The 17245-nt window shown below is 39.7% G+C and overlaps 8 non-coding genes across 8 annotated transcripts; all 8 read right to left on the bottom strand.

Moving 5' to 3' along the window:
• Nucleotides 1–1749: 1749 nt before the first annotated feature.
• trnav-uac (transfer RNA valine (anticodon UAC)) lies at nt 1750–1822 on the bottom strand. The gene has a single exon. It is a non-coding gene; the product is annotated as a tRNA-Val (tRNA).
• A 932-nt stretch (nt 1823–2754) lies between these two features.
• Nucleotides 2755–2827, bottom strand: trnav-uac (transfer RNA valine (anticodon UAC)). Its single transcript has one exon. It is a non-coding gene; the product is annotated as a tRNA-Val (tRNA).
• Nucleotides 2828–2967: 140 nt separating this feature from the next.
• On the bottom strand, nt 2968–3040 carry trnav-uac (transfer RNA valine (anticodon UAC)). The gene has a single exon. It is a non-coding gene; the product is annotated as a tRNA-Val (tRNA).
• Nucleotides 3041–12307: 9267 nt separating this feature from the next.
• trnav-uac (transfer RNA valine (anticodon UAC)) lies at nt 12308–12380 on the bottom strand. The gene has a single exon. It is a non-coding gene; the product is annotated as a tRNA-Val (tRNA).
• A 932-nt stretch (nt 12381–13312) lies between these two features.
• Nucleotides 13313–13385, bottom strand: trnav-uac (transfer RNA valine (anticodon UAC)). Its single transcript has one exon. It is a non-coding gene; the product is annotated as a tRNA-Val (tRNA).
• Nucleotides 13386–14317: 932 nt separating this feature from the next.
• trnav-uac (transfer RNA valine (anticodon UAC)) lies at nt 14318–14390 on the bottom strand. Its single transcript has one exon. It is a non-coding gene; the product is annotated as a tRNA-Val (tRNA).
• A 932-nt stretch (nt 14391–15322) lies between these two features.
• trnav-uac (transfer RNA valine (anticodon UAC)) lies at nt 15323–15395 on the bottom strand. The gene has a single exon. It is a non-coding gene; the product is annotated as a tRNA-Val (tRNA).
• A 932-nt stretch (nt 15396–16327) lies between these two features.
• On the bottom strand, nt 16328–16400 carry trnav-uac (transfer RNA valine (anticodon UAC)). The gene has a single exon. It is a non-coding gene; the product is annotated as a tRNA-Val (tRNA).
• Nucleotides 16401–17245: the final 845 nt, after the last annotated feature.

Here is a 17245-nt window from a genome sequence, read left to right as displayed (position 1 = left end):
CACCTGAGAGTAACACGCGGTTGTAGCACAATTCTGATGACCTTTTCTGCTATTTGAGACATGGTATCCCACCCAGGGACATATGATTATTTATAATACTTGTTACATGTAGTTTAAAACATGGATCAAATGACAGCACAGATTACCCTGTTTAATAAAATAAACACTATAGTTGATTCCCTCAGGATTTGGTACACTGTACTTAAACACAATAATTTTTTTCAATTCAAATTTTATTAGAAGGTATTTCCGTTTATTCCCTCAAACAAAATCATTTTACAGGAGAGGAGAGGACCCACTGTGATTAACTAGTTTTACAGGAGAGGAGGGGACCCACTGTGATTAACTACATTGGGGAAATAAAGTATTTAGTCAGCCACCAATGTGCAAGTTCTCCCACTTAAAAATATGAGAGAGGCTGTATTTTCATCATAGGTACACTTCAACTATGACAGACAAAATGAGAAAAAAAAATCCAGAAAATCACATTGTAGGATTTTTATGAATTTATTTGCAAATTATGGTGGAAAATAAGTATTTGGTCAATAACAAAAGTTATCAATACTTTGCTATATACCCTTTGTTGGCAATGACAGAGGTCAAATGTTTTCTGTAAGTCTTCACAAGGTTTTCACACACTGTTGCTGGTATTTTGGCCCATTCCTCTATGCAGATCTCCTCTAGAGCAGTGATGTTTTGGGGCTGTTGCTGGGAAACACGGACTTTCAACTCCCTCCAAATATTTTCTATGGGGTTGAGATCTGAAGACTGGCTAGGCCACTCCAGGACCTTGAAATGCTTTTTACGAAGCTACTCCTTCATTGCCCGGGCGGTGTGTTTGGGATCATTGTCATGCTGAAAGACCCAGCCACGTTTCATCTTCAATGCCCTGCTGATGGAAGGAAGTTTTCACTCAAAATCTCACGATACATGGCCCCATTCATTCTTTCCTTTACACGGATCAGTCGTCCTGGTCCCTTTGCAGAAAAACAGCCCCAAAGCATGATGTTTCCACCCCATGCTTCACAGTAGGTATCGTGTTCTTTGGATGCAACTCAGCATTCTTTGTCCTCCAAACACGAAGAGTTGAGTTTTACCAAAAAGTTATATTTTGGTTTCATCTGACCATATGACATTCTCCCAATCTTCTTCTGCATCATCCAAATGCTCTCTAGCAAACTTCAGATGGGCCTGGACATGTACTGGCTTAAGCAGGGGGACACGTCTGGCACTGCAGGATTTGAGTCCCTGGCTGCGTAGTGTGTTACTGATGGTAGGCTTTATTACTTTGGTCCCAGCACTCTGTAGGTCATTCACTAGGTCCCCTGTGTGGTTCTGGGATTTTTGCTCACCGGTCTTGTGATCATTTTGACGCCACGGGGTGAGATCTTGCCTGGAGCCCCAGACCGAGAGGGATTATCAGTGGTCTTGTATGACTTCCATTTCCTAATAATTGCTCCCCCAAAAGAAGGCATTAATGAAAAATTGAATTTTCAGTTTCAACTATGGTACTTATTGAATGTATCAACGAGTGCTGTTTACACAGAGGTTCAAACCTGTCGGACCGTTTGCATGTTAAGTGCACGTGATAACAGCTACACTACAGAAACTTCTGCTTGAGATACCTGCAAGAAGTAAACTGAATTTTCTTATAGTCAGTGCATGTATTTGAATTCCAAAATAAGGTATTTATGAGGGCAACTAATCTCTTTTATAAATACAGTACTTACTGCATGTGTCAAAGATGCCTCTTTCCGCACGGTTTCAAACCAGGGATCTTTCGCGTGTAAAGCGAACGTGATAACCACTACACTACAGAAACTGATGCAACTGTTATCTGCAAGGAGTAACCCAAATTTTACAGATATTCATTGCATGTATTCGAATTTCCCAAAAAAGCCATTCATGAGAACATATATTCTCTGTTGTTGATACAGCACTAACTGCATGTGTCAAAGATCACTGTTTCTATCAGTTTTTCAACCACAGACCTTTCGCATGTAAGGTGAACGTGATAACCATTACACTACAGAAACTGCTGCATTAATTACCAGCAAGGAGTAAACCGCATTTTACAAATATTTATTGCATGTATTCGAATTTCCAAAGTAAGGCATTTATTAGATCAACTATTCTCTGTTACAAATACAGTACTTAATGGATTTGTCATAGAGAACTGTTTCCGCCCAGCTTCGAATCGGGGACCATTCATGTGTAAAGCAAACTTGATAACTACTAAACTAGAGAAACTGCTGCTAGAATTATTACTGTGGAGTAAACCAAATTTTACATAAATTCATCGCACGAATTCGAAATTCCAACATAATGCATTCATGAAAATGCACTGTTACAAATACAGTACTTCCCACATGTGTCAGAGACGTCTGTTTCCGCCCAGCATCGAAAAGTATACATTTTGCGTCTTAAGTGAACTTGATAACCACTACGCTATGGAATCTTTTGATTCCCAAAAGAAGGCATTAATGAAAAATTGAATTTTCAGTTTCAACTATGGTACTTACTGAATGTATCAATGAGTGCTGTTTACACAGAGGTTCAAACCAGGGACCTTTTGCATGTTAAGTGCACGTGATAACAGCTACACTACAGAAACTTCTGCTTGAGATACCTGCAAGAAGTAAACTTAATTTTCTTATAGTCAGTGCATGTATTTGAATTTCCAAAATAAGGTATTTATGAAAGCAACTCATCTCTTTTATAAATACACAACTTACTGCATGTGTCAAAGATGACTGTTTCCGCCCGGTTTCGAACCAGGGACCTTTCGCGTGTAAAGCAAACATGATAACCACCACACTACAGAAACTGATGCATTAATTACCTGCAAGGAGTAAACTTAATTTTCTTATAGTCAGTGCATGTATTTGAGTTTCCAAAAGAAGGTATTTATGAAAGCAACTCATCTCTTTTATAAATACACAACTTACTGCATGTGTCAAAGATGACTGTTTCTGTCCGGTTTCGAACCAGGGACCTTTCGCATGTAAAGCGAACGTGAAAACCACTACACTACAGAAACTGATGCAAATCTTATCAGCAAGGAGTAACCCAAGTTTTACAGATATTCATTGCATGTATTCCAATTTCCAAAAAAAGCCATTCATGAGAACATATATTCTCTGTTGTTGATACAGCACTAACTGCATGTGTCAAAGATCACTGTTTCTATCAGTTTTTCAACCACAGACCTTTCGCATGTAAGGTGAACGTGATAACCATTACACTACAGAAACTGCTGCATTAATGACCAGCAAGGAGTAAACCGCATTTTACAAATATTTATTGCATGTATTCGAATTTCCAAAGTAAGGCATTTATTAGAACAACTATTCTCTGTTACAAATACAGTACTTAATGGATTTGTCATAGAGAACTGTTTCCGCCCAGCTTCGAATCGGGGACCATTCATGTGTAAAGCAAACTTGATAACTACTAAACTAGAGAAACTGCTGCTAGAATTATTACTGTGGAGTAAACCAAATTTTACATATATTCATCGCACGAATTCGAAATTCCAACATAATGCATTTATGAAAATTCTCTGTTACAAATACAGTACTTCTCACATGTGTCAGAGACGTCTGTTTCCGCCCAGCATCGAAAAGTACAAGTGAACTTGATAACCACTACGCTATGGAATCTTTTGATTCCCAAAAGAAGGCATTAATGAAAAATTGAATTTTCAGTTTCAACTATGGTACTTACTGAATGTATCAATGAGTGCTGTTTACACAGAGGTTCAAACCAGGGACCTTTTGCATGTTAAGTGCACGTGTAGAGAAATGCTAATTCTTATGTAGGTGACCAAACTATTGTTAGGGGGGGCTACCACTCAGAGTTGAGCCTGTGGGGTCCCCTACAGGATAGCTCCCGCATTACACTAATGGCCAAAACCAGCGCACACACACATGATCTCCTTTGTCTCTGAACGTTGAATGCCCGAAGAGGATTCTACGATGACGGACAGACTACTGAGCCAATGGCGGAAGACTACAGACTACACCCCAGCTGAACCAATCCAAAGATCCGATCTTCCAGAATCAACCTACTTTCTTTTCTATATAATAGTGGTGTACTGATTGTAACGGCCTCTTCTTCGTCTGCGCTTCCGTACGAACCAGCGGGAGAGCCGTAATTACGCTGTTCTAGATATCTTCACTCTGAATAAACTGTAGCTTGTCATACAATTTACCACCTTGTCTGAATCGATCCTTGACCGACTCGTCCGTCTACATATCCAATTGCTAACAGAAATGGTAGCAGAGTATAGTTTACTAACGATCCAGTCGAAGTGAGTTGATTTGGGTGTGGGGAAGGCGAGTTGGGGAAAGGACGATTCATTAAATAAATAAGAAAGACGGGTGAAGACTTTCGGGGGAGGGCAACAATTCTGCTCAACTCGGAAAACTGATTACAAGGTGCACCAAAAAAAAAATAAGGTAAGCAAAAGCCTGTTAAATCAAACTTTGCATATTGTCGAATAGTCTGTCCACATTTTTATCAGTTTTTCCGAGTAAGTATGAATTCTTGTGTAAATTTATAATTTGCTGACGAGTCGAAATAACAGTGTATGTGAACATATGTAGTAACGAACCGGCGACGGCCGGTGTGATTTAAATCATTGATGAGATATCAGTAAGGGGATAGCTAATTACTATTCTTCAAATCTGGCACCGAGGGGATAAATTGTAATTTTATCCCGTGACCCGGTACGGCTCAGTCTGATAGAGATTCACCGATAGGGGTCGGACATGTGTGATAGTTCCGATAGGGGTCGGGAATAGAGATCAGTAGGGGATAGCTAATTACTATTCTTCAAATCTGGCACCGAGGGGATAAATTGTAATTTTATCCCGTGACCCGGTACGGCTCAGTCTGATAGAGATTCACCGATAGGGGTCGGACATGTGTAATAATTCTGATAGGGGTCAGCTCGATAGGGATCAGGAATAGAGATCAGTAGGGGATAGCTAATTACTATTCTTCAAATCTGGCGCCGAGGGGATAAATTGTAATTTTATCCTGTGGTCCGGTACGGCTCAGTCTGATAGAAATTCACTGATAAGGATCGGCTTTCAGGGGTCAGAGATATAACGTGCTGTTTTGTCTTGTTTTGTCTATTTGTAACTGTTTATGTTATGTTATGTTAAAATGCAATGTGGTTGTAATTGTTTCCATTAAGATTGTTGGTGGTTAGATAGAGGGAGAGAGAGAGAATTATAATAAGGGATATTGGATAAATCCGAAACTTCTATATTGTATGTACCTATGTTAATAGGTACATGTATAAATGTATAATCAGGAATGAAATGACTGATGTATAATTGAAATAATATCTGAATATAATATTTAAATATTGAGACTAAATAGTCGAATAGATCCCTTGGTTGTGCGCTCCATAATGCTATACAAACCCATGCGGTTTTTCTCAACCTGAATATACGAAGGAGAAGCTCTGAGATAAGGCAGAGCACGAGCAATAGTGTCTCTTCGAATACCTCGTGGGCATTAATCAACGTCGGGCGAAGTATATGCTAACTATATTCAGATAGAAGGAGAGAATTTAGATTAAAACTACGATTAAATTCCGATTGAATTAAATTAAATTACGTTTAAATCAAATTCACAATGGCGAACCCCAATACTCCAAAGCTGAGGTTTAATGAGTTCCTAGAACAAAAAATTGAATATAGATCAGGGGGACAGGACAATGGAAGCCTATAAAGAAAGTTTGGGAGGGATTGAAGTTAAAATGGACACAAGCAGGTTATCTAGGGGGGTGGCCGCCAACAGGGGCCCAGCTGAAAACAATGGAATGTGAGTTGAGAGGGACGTAGCAGGAGGCCAGAGACAAGGAAGTTGAAAGAAATAAAAGCCATGTATTTAAGAACCAAGGGACCAAACAGAGAATGAACAGAAGGCGGGGCCATTGCGTCTCCCACTGGTCTGCTTACTGGTGTAAATGAAGATTTGTAAGAATCAAATCCTGTGCATGAAACACGCTTGATATTCAGTCGGGGACTAATATCGATATGAATGAGGTCGGGGACAAAGCGAGTGTGGTACATGAGGTGTTTCAGTTGGAGCTGGAACCGGTGAGAATGTTGAAAAAGTCGCAGGCTTGCTGATGAGAGTTATATCATAGAATATTGAGGGGGGGTGCATGACTGTTGGAAAGAGTGTTAAAACTCTATTAACGCAAAATTATTTTTGAGGATTTATATTATGAGGTTTGAACTATACTAATGTTGTAGAATTACATAATCAACATCTGAACATACTTACGTTAAACATTAATTGAGCCACTGAGTAATAGATAAGCTGTACACTAGGTACGGGGCGAAGGGTGTGGTCGATGTAAGACGGGAGTGGTGTTCTAACCAAATTATTTAGTTATTTTAATTCATTTACACAAGTACTTCCCGGGTATTGATTTTGGTTTGATTGTTCAGATAACATCATTGAAATTAAACAGGAGGTCAAGGTATACTAACATTAGAATCTGTTTTCATTATGGAGAACTATGAAAGGCCCGCAGAGTGGATTGCAGGCTGAGGTTTTTATGTTAAAGGGACAGTGCACATTTATCACAGTTGTGTGTGTCTGTCTAATGGCTGGGTATTTAAGAAGTATTTTTGGGAGAAAATTTGGAGAAACACGAATAAGACATGAAACATCGAGACAAATTATTTGAGTTGAGGGGATTATCATAATTATTAGGTTTTGTTTTTGTAGTAAATGTTTGGGTTAAGGGGATTTCCATGTTCCCAGAGACATGATATTTTAAAGAGGCACGCTCACATATGGAACCTTTATGAGTTTTTTATTTTATGAGTTTTAATTACACAAGTAATTTTTATTTTATTTTAAGGATAAAGGGTTCTTTAATATGTCTAATATGGTATGGAACACGAATGTGGGGGGATGGTGTAACCCGTGACCGGATTTCATGGCTCTCTCGGGTGTCTGATCAGCCACAAGGGGGTGCCATTTGAATAATACATTTGTGGTCATGGGTAATACTGTTTAAAAAAATAAAAAAATAAAAAATTTAATTAATTTGTTTTTTAAGGTAACTTAATTATAGTGGAGTTTACTTAACCTATATAAAGACTTTAGTAATTGCCACCATAGACATGTTTTTCTAAAAATAAAAATCCATGAGTTTAGATAAAGCCAAACAGTGGGACATTTAGTTAAAATGTGGAAACATGGGAAAAGGCAGACAGATGAGCCCTCCCCCGCACTGCAGAGACCTTGACGGTTGGAGAGCAGAGAGGAGAAGTTTTAGAAGGGAGCCAGGACGAGCAGAGATAACGGAGTGTGTAGATAACAGTCACTGAGTGGAGACAAAAGGGAGAATTGGACATGTGGAAAATTAAAGGGGCGCTCCTACATGATAATGTCAGAACAGAAGGATAATATACTAATCTTACCTAAGTCATTATTTAGAGTAGGTAAGGTTGTTACCCTGGGCATAGCCAGGTATCAAAAGGGGGATAGGTAAATTGTGGTCTAGGATAGGATGGGGCCTATTGGATAAGAAACTAATATTTTTTTAATGTAGTTAACAAATGGGCATAGAAGTTAAAGATAGAATCAGATAAAACATGAGAAACTGTTTGTTAACCAAGCCTGTATGTCCAGCATTTTATGCATTATAGGTGAACTACAGGTGAAGTCACTCAATCCAGTCCCAGAGGCTTGTTGGGGGGACCATACCAAGGTCTCCTGGTGACAGCTAGCTGAAAGAGCTACCCGGATTCATATCGCACGGTGGGAGGGTAAGACACACTGACACTATCGAACAATAAACAGTGTTCGAGAGGAGAACTGGAATTAACAGAATTCCGGGGGCCATCTCTCGAATGAAGAAAATCCTCCCTGTCCTGTCACCCCTGTTTTTGTTCATAGAAGTGAAGATGTGTCTGGCTCTTGCTAAGTGATGTGTTCTCGGGGAAAGGGTGGGGCTTCACATGGAAGCTGTTTGTCTGAGCGGTCTTATCGTGGGTGACATCCCAAATAACACAGCTCCGGATGAATCAGTACCTGAAGCCTCAGCTGGTTTGACCACCCTGGCTCACGGGTTGACAGAAAACACTGGGGTGGATACTTCTCTGATTAATGGGGTTTGATAGTATGTTTAGAAAATGGGGAAAATATTATGATCACTGTATTATGGGCTACATTCACCTGTGTGACTGTTTTAGTTTTATGGGGCTGTTGTCTAACTCCCTGTGTATGAGGCCTTATTTCCAGGACTCTGGAGAAATCGATGGAAATAGATGGTGATGTACCAGCGGATTCCAGGTTCTGACCCGTGGAATGCTGAATGTATGTCTACAGAACAGGTGGACGAAAATTATAAATGAAATTATATTAAATTGGGAGGGTGTCCGTATGGGGATTACAGGATAACCGACTTGGGACAGTTCTGGGATTGGAAGAGAGGGTATCCTTATAGCATAGGGGATCCCACAAAGGTGGATAGGTTTTTCATGATATGGGAAAACCTGGGAGCACTGTTGAACTTTGTAAAGGTGATGAAATCTTGCTAACCATCAAAACTATTAAGCTCTCTGATGCAGGCACTTACACCCTCGGACTACAAAGGACCGGGACAGACACGATGGGTGTGTTTTCTATTAAGGTGCTGCCAAAACCAGAGGTCCCAGATGAACCAGGGCCAGACACACTCCTCTACCACCCCTGGACCGAACCTGCCACCACTGTGTTAAAAATCCCATTCAGGTAATTAATGTTAGACTATTCAGCTATTGATCAATTAGGCACTGAGACTGGTGTTATTGGTAGGGACAATTTGTGGCTTTCTTATGAGGTACAGTTAAGACCCTGAAAAGAAAGGACTACATGAGTTACATGAAACATTGGTCATGATGGACCTGTTCTGGCTACACACCCATTTGCTATAGGAGAAGGAGAGGGGTGGTTGTGTATTCTGAGAGGTTTATACCTGGTTGAGGCCAATTCAACTCTCTGTTCCTCTTGAGCCTTGTGTTTCCTACAGTACCTCCTCATCGGGCCCCTTGGGGTGTTGAGGCATATGGGGGCAATTACAGTTGCATCACGGGTACAGGTAATGGCATTGATTATGGGAGATGCCTGAAGCTGATTGCAGTAGTAACATAACCATTAATTCCACTTGGCCAGTTACAGGCCTAAACCAAACTAGTGGTCTGGCTGATGTGTGGTGGATCTGTGGACCCAAAAGAGTGCTGAGACTCATTCTTAGAGGAGACTGGCAAGGTACATGTGCTCTGACCAGTTTGATAATTCCACTGACCATTGTTGATGTTACTGCTGAACAGTTGTTGGGTTCTGTATCCAGGGGACCTGAAAACATTCCATCCCATGGGAGACATAGAAGTAGTGCTCCATGGACAGAGGATGTAGTTGACATACACACTAACCTGTTGGGAGTGCCGGTGGGGGTTCCTCATGAGCTTCAGGCCTTGGGCAGGAATGATGGATTATAGGTCCAGCCATAGTGGATGCAAGACAGACTGCATGGATTCATTACATCTACTATGATCAACAGCGTTTTGTTAATTACCCCCGTGATGCACTCACTGGTATGTCTGAACAGTTTGAGGCCACATCTAGGGTTGCCAGACAGAATAGACTTGCTTTGGATATGCTTCTTGCCAGTCAGGGGGGCGTATGCAAGATGTTCGGTGAACAATGTTGCACGTATATTCCTAATAACACCAGTCCAGATGGTAGTATATCTAAGGCCCTTAGTGGGCTTGATGCACTATCTGCTGAGATGAGGACCATGGCGGGGGTGGAGGAGTCTGGCCTGTTCTCTTGAGTGGGAGCCTGATTTTGGTAAGTACACTAGAATGGTGGTTACTGGATTTCTGACCCTTATTTTTGTTATTTGACGTGTTGTGCTGCTTGCATCATACCGTGTTTTAAGAAGTCTGTTACAGATGTGGTGAAGGCTTCAGGCATGATGATGCCTTTGCTTGATGCTCCAGTTGGAGATGCTGATACTGAAGCATGCTTTCAGGGGAGGATGAGACTGACTGAGGATGACCCATGGTATGCTGTGGGCGAGGTAGTAGAATAAATCTTACACCACCACAGTTCCTTGTTATACATCTTTATGATGGGTTTTCTTTCCAGTATGTTTGTTCTCCCTGTTGTGAAGGTTTTGAGTCCCTGGGTGGCATGAAGCCCAACTGGTGCAGGATAGGAGTAGCTGAGAGGACCAGATGGTTTATAATAATGCTTTGCTTTGCTTTACTCTGTTTTCCATGACCAAAGTTTTATCCGGTATCTTACATGTCAATAAACAAAGTGTTATCCTGTTTTTGCTAAGTGACACCCTTGTGGGTGTCAAAAGGGGGACTTAAATTTCACACCATTTTTTTTGTTTTTTTTGTTTTTGAATGAGCTGTTCTCTTTTGACATGAAGGTATTTTAAACTCTGTGACTGTTACATGATTCATTGCTGAATTTTTGTTCACACCCTGGGGGGTGTGAAAAAGAGGGATTATTGGTTCCTGTGTTTTACATTATAGCCATTACCATATATATGATTGAATATTATCTGCTGTTGGCTTGTGTTGATGTATGCAAGTGTTATGCAACATAGCTGACTTGAAACATTGTTAAAAGTGTCAGGGCCAGGGGACTTTCTCATGCTGGAAAAATACAGAAGGGAGGGCACATTCAGAGCGTGGGGTTGCGAGAACAAGCGTTTTTTGTTAGATAACAGGAGCCAGGTGCGTGATAACGGTATGGAGCATGAGAGCCTGGCTGCAACTTCTCTTATGACATTCCAGAATCGCATTGCAGTAGATATGCTACTGGCGGAGAAAGGTGGAGCTTGTACTATGTTTGGTGAACAGTGTTGCACTTTCATCCCTAGTAACACAGCCTCCGATGGTAGCTTGACCATGGCCCTAGAAGGTTTGAGGACGCTTAATGGTAAAATGAAATCTCATTCTGGGATGGATACCTCGATGTGGGACTCCTGGATGAGTGCGTTTGGTAAATATAAAACCCTGGTGTCCTCCATTTTGGTATCCATTTCGGTGTTCGCTGCCATTTTAGTTCTCTGTGGATGCTGTTGCATTCCATGCATCCGTTCCCTTGCCACTAGGGTTATCTCTAAAGCCATTGACCCTTCCTCCCCTTCCCAGATGTTTCCTCTGCTGGATAAAGACCTACATGAATTCGAGGATGAGGAGGAGAGTGCCTATTTAGATTTACATTATATCTGCTGTTGCCTTATGGGGATGTATGTATGTGTTATGCAAGTGGATCATTCCGCCTGACTTGCCTAGTTTAAGTCACATCTCTTTGGAGATGTGAAGAGAGGGAATCACAACTTTTTCCTGCGGGAAAAAAGTTGGCTTATGTAGACAAGCATTTACTTTTATTTTGAGCTGTTGTTCTCCGCTCTGTAAAATGAGGGTTGTAAGTTCCTAGGTGGCTGGTAGCCAACTTAGTACATAGTGGGATTGAATGGAGAACATGATGTAATACATATATATCTATTTCTGTTTAAAACCGTGCCTTATTTCATAGTCCCCTTGGGAGAAGTTTCTCTTTGTGTCTGGATCCAGTTAGGTTGTGTCACGTCTCTGGTGAGACGTGAAGAGAGGGTTTTGTAGAGAAATGCTAATTCTTATGTAGGTGACCAAACTATTGTTAAGGGGGGGCTACCACTCAGAGTTGAGCCTGTGGGGTCCCCTACAGGATAGCTCCCGCATTACACTAATGGCCAAAACCAGCGCACACACACATGATCTCCTTTGTCTCTGAACGTTGAATGCCCGAAGAGGATTCTACGATGACGGACAGACTACTGAGCCAATGGCGGAAGACTACAGACTACACCCCAGCTGAACCAATCCAAAGATCCGATCTTCCAGAATCAACCTACTTTCTTTTCTATATAATAGTGGTGTACTGATTGTAACGGCCTCTTCTTCGTCTGCGCTTCCGTACGAACCAGCGGGAGAGCCGTAATTACGCTGTTCTAGATATCTTCACTCTGAATAAACTGTAGCTTGTCATACAATTTACCACCTTGTCTGAATCGATCCTTGACCGACTCGTCCGTCTACATATCCAATTGCTAACACACGTGATAACAGCTACACTACAGAAACTTCTGCTTGAGATACCTGCAAGAAGTAAACTTAATTTTCTTATAGTCAGTGCATGTATTTGAATTTCCAAAATAAGGTATTAATGAAAGCAACTCATCTCTTTTATAAATACACAACTTAGTGCATGTGTCAAAGATGACTGTTTCCGCCCGGTTTCGAACCAGGGACCTTTCGCGTGTAAAGCGAACGTGATAACCACTACACTACAGAAACTGATGTAACTGTTATCTGCAAGGAGTAACCCAAGTTTTACAGATATTCATTGCATGTATTCCAATTTCCAAAAAAAGCCATTCATGAGAACATATATTCTCTGTTGTTGATACAGCACTAACTGCATGTGTCAAAGATCACTGTTTCTATCAGTTTTTCAACCACAGACCTTTCGCATGTAAGGTGAACGTGATAACCATTACACTACAGAAACTGCTGCATTAATTACCAGCAAGGAGTAAACCGCATTTTACAAATATTTATTGCATGTATTCGAATTTCCAAAGTAAGGCATTTATTAGAACAACTATTCTCTGTTACAAATACAGTACTTAATGGATTTGTCATAGAGAACTGTTTCCGCCCAGCTTCGAATCGGGGACCATTCGTGTGTAAAGCAAACTTGATAACTACTAAACTAGAGAAACTGCTGCTAGAATTATTACTGTGGAGTAAACCAAATTTTACATATATTCATCGCACGAATTCGAAATTCCAACATAATGCATTTATGAAAATTCTCTGTTACAAATACAGTACTTCTCACATGTGTCAGAGACGTCTGTTTCCGCCCAGCATCGAAAAGTATACATTTTGCGTCTTAAGTGAACTTGATAACCACTACGCTATGGAATCTTTTGATTCCCAAAAGAAGGCATTAATGAAAAATTGAATTTTCAGTTTCAACTATGGTACTTACTGAATGTATCAATGAGTGCTGTTTACACAGAGGTTCAAACCAGGGACCTTTTGCATGTTAAGTGCACGTGATAACAGCTACACTACAGAAACTTCTGCTTGAGATACCTGCAAGAAGTAAACTTAATTTTCTTATAGTCAGTGCATGTATTTGAATTTCCAAAATAAGGTATTTATGAAAGCAACTCATCTCTTTTATAAATACACAACTTACTGCATGTGTCAAAGATGACTGTTTCCGCCCGGTTTCGAACCAGGGACCTTTCGCGTGTAAAGCGAACGTGATAACCACTACACTACAGAAACTGATGCAAGTGTTATCAGCAAGGAGTAACCCAAATTTTACAGATATTCATTGCATGTATTCCAATTTCCAAAAAAAGCCATTCATGAGAACATATATTCTCTGTTGTTGATACAGCACTAACTGCATGTGTCAAAGATCACTGTTTCTATCAGTTTTTCAACCACAGACCTTTCGCATGTAAGGTGAACGTGATAACCATTACACTACAGAAACTGCTGCATTAATTACCAGCAAGGAGTAAACCGCATTTTACAAATATTTATTGCATGTATTCGAATTTCCAAAGTAAGGCATTTATTAGAACAACTATTCTCTGTTACAAATACAGTACTTAATGGATTTGTCATAGAGAACTGTTTCCGCCCAGCTTCGAATCGGGGACCATTCATGTGTAAAGCAAACTTGATAACTACTAAACTAGAGAAACTGCTGCTAGAATTATTACTGTGGAGTAAACCAAATTTTACATATATTCATCGCACGAATTCGAAATTCCAACATAATGCATTTATGAAAATTCTCTGTTACAAATACAGTACTTCTCACATGTGTCAGAGACGTCTGTTTCCGCCCAGCAACGAAAAGTATACATTTTGCGTCTTAAGTGAACTTGATAACCACTACGCTATGGAATCTTTTGATTCCCAAAAGAAGGCATTAATGAAAAATAGAATTTTCAGTTTCAACTATGGTACTTACTGAATGTATCAATGAGTGCTGTTTACACAGAGGTTCAAACCAGGGACCTTTTGCATGTTAAGTGCACGTGATAACAGCTACACTACAGAAACTTCTGCTTGAGATACCTGCAAGAAGTAAACTTAATTTTCTTATAGTCAGTGCATGTATTTGAATTTCCAAAATAAGGTATTTATGAAAGCAACTCATCTCTTTTATAAATACACAACTTACTGCATGTGTCAAAGATGACTGTTTCCGCCCGGTTTCGAACCAGGGACCTTTCGCGTGTAAAGCGAACGTGATAACCACTACACTACAGAAACTGATGCAAGTGTTATCAGCAAGGAGTAACCCAAATTTTACAGATATTCATTGCATGTATTCCAATTTCCAAAAAAAGCCATTCATGAGAACATATATTCTCTGTTGTTGATACAGCACTAACTGCATGTGTCAAAGATCACTGTTTCTATCAGTTTTTCAACCACAGACCTTTCGCATGTAAGGTGAACGTGATAACCATTACACTACAGAAACTGCTGCATTAATTACCAGCAAGGAGTAAACCGCATTTTACAAATATTTATTGCATGTATTCGAATTTCCAAAGTAAGGCATTTATTAGAACAACTATTCTCTGTTACAAATACAGTACTTAATGGATTTGTCATAGAGAACTGTTTCCGCCCAGCTTCGAATCGGGGACCATTCGTGTGTAAAGCAAACTTGATAACTACTAAACTAGAGAAACTGCTGCTAGAATTATTACTGTGGAGTAAACCAAATTTTACATATATTCATCGCACGAATTCGAAATTCCAACATAATGCATTTATGAAAATTCTCTGTTACAAATACAGTACTTCTCACATGTGTCAGAGACGTCTGTTTCCGCCCAGCATCGAAAAGTATACATTTTGCGTCTTAAGTGAACTTGATAACCACTACGCTATGGAATCTTTTGATTCCCAAAAGAAGGCATTAATGAAAAATTGAATTTTCAGTTTCAACTATGGTACTTACTGAATGTATCAATGAGTGCTGTTTACACAGAGGTTCAAACCAGGGACCTTTTGCATGTTAAGTGCACGTGATAACAGCTACACTACAGAAACTTCTGCTTGAGATACCTGCAAGAAGTAAACTTAATTTTCTTATAGTCAGTGCATGTATTTGAATTTCCAAAATAAGGTATTTATGAAAGCAACTCATCTCTTTTATAAATACACAACTTACTGCATGTGTCAAAGATGACTGTTTCCGCCCGGTTTCGAACCAGGGACCTTTCGCGTGTAAAGCGAACGTGATAACCACTACACTACAGAAACTGATGCAAGTGTTATCAGCAAGGAGTAACCCAAATTTTACAGATATTCATTGCATGTATTCCAATTTCCAAAAAAAGCCATTCATGAGAACATATATTCTCTGTTGTTGATACAGCACTAACTGCATGTGTCAAAGATCACTGTTTCTATCAGTTTTTCAACCACAGACCTTTCGCATGTAAGGTGAACGTGATAACCATTACACTACAGAAACTGCTGCATTAATTACCAGCAAGGAGTAAACCGCATTTTACAAATATTTATTGCATGTATTCGAATTTCCAAAGTAAGGCATTTATTAGAACAACTATTCTCTGTTACAAATACAGTACTTAATGGATTTGTCATAGAGAACTGTTTCCGCCCAGCTTCGAATCGGGGACCATTCGTGTGTAAAGCAAACTTGATAACTACTAAACTAGAGAAACTGCTGCTAGAATTATTACTGTGGAGTAAACCAAATTTTACATATATTCATCGCACGAATTCGAAATTCCAACATAATGCATTTATGAAAATTCTCTGTTACAAATACAGTACTTCTCACATGTGTCAGAGACGTCTGTTTCCGCCCAGCATCGAAAAGTATACATTTTGCGTCTTAAGTGAACTTGATAACCACTACGCTATGGAATCTTTTGATTCCCAAAAGAAGGCATTAATGAAAAATTGAATTTTCAGTTTCAACTATGGTACTTACTGAATGTATCAATGAGTGCTGTTTACACAGAGGTTCAAACCAGGGACCTTTTGCATGTTAAGTGCACGTGATAACAGCTACACTACAGAAACTTCTGCTTGAGATACCTGCAAGAAGTAAACTTAATTTTCTTATAGTCAGTGCATGTATTTGAATTTCCAAAATAAGGTATTTATGAAAGCAACTCATCTCTTTTATAAATACACAACTTACTGCATGTGTCAAAGATGACTGTTTCCGCCCGGTTTCGAACCAGGGACCTTTCGCGTGTAAAGCGAACGTGATAACCACTACACTACAGAAACTGATGCAAGTGTTATCAGCAAGGAGTAACCCAAATTTTACAGATATTCATTGCATGTATTCCAATTTCCAAAAAAAGCCATTCATGAGAACATATATTCTCTGTTGTTGATACAGCACTAACTGCATGTGTCAAAGATCACTGTTTCTATCAGTTTTTCAACCACAGACCTTTCGCATGTAAGGTGAACGTGATAACCATTACACTACAGAAACTGCTGCATTAATTACCAGCAAGGAGTAAACCGCATTTTACAAATATTTATTGCATGTATTCGAATTTCCAAAGTAAGGCATTTATTAGAACAACTATTCTCTGTTACAAATACAGTACTTAATGGATTTGTCATAGAGAACTGTTTCCGCCCAGCTTCGAATCGGGGACCATTCGTGTGTAAAGCAAACTTGATAACTACTAAACTAGAGAAACTGCTGCTAGAATTATTACTGTGGAGTAAACCAAATTTTACATATATTCATCGCACGAATTCGAAATTCCAACATAATGCATTTATGAAAATTCTCTGTTACAAATACAGTACTTCTCACATGTGTCAGAGACGTCTGTTTCCGCCCAGCATCGAAAAGTATACATTTTGCGTCTTAAGTGAACTTGATAACCACTACGCTATGGAATCTTTTGATTCCCAAAAGAAGGCATTAATGAAAAATAGAATTTTCAGTTTCAACTATGGTACTTACTGAATGTATCAATGAGTGCTGTTTACACAGAGGTTCAAACCAGGGACCTTTTGCATGTTAAGTGCACGTGATAACAGCTACACTACAGAAACTTCTGCTTGAGATACCTGCAAGAAGTAAACTTAATTTTCTTATAGTCAGTGCA

The sequence above is a fragment of the Oncorhynchus kisutch genome, unplaced genomic scaffold (assembly GCF_002021735.2).
Source record: "Oncorhynchus kisutch isolate 150728-3 unplaced genomic scaffold, Okis_V2 scaffold1350, whole genome shotgun sequence".
Classification (NCBI taxonomy): domain Eukaryota; kingdom Metazoa; phylum Chordata; class Actinopteri; order Salmoniformes; family Salmonidae; genus Oncorhynchus; species Oncorhynchus kisutch.
This window is presented reverse-complemented; position numbering and strand designations above follow the sequence as displayed.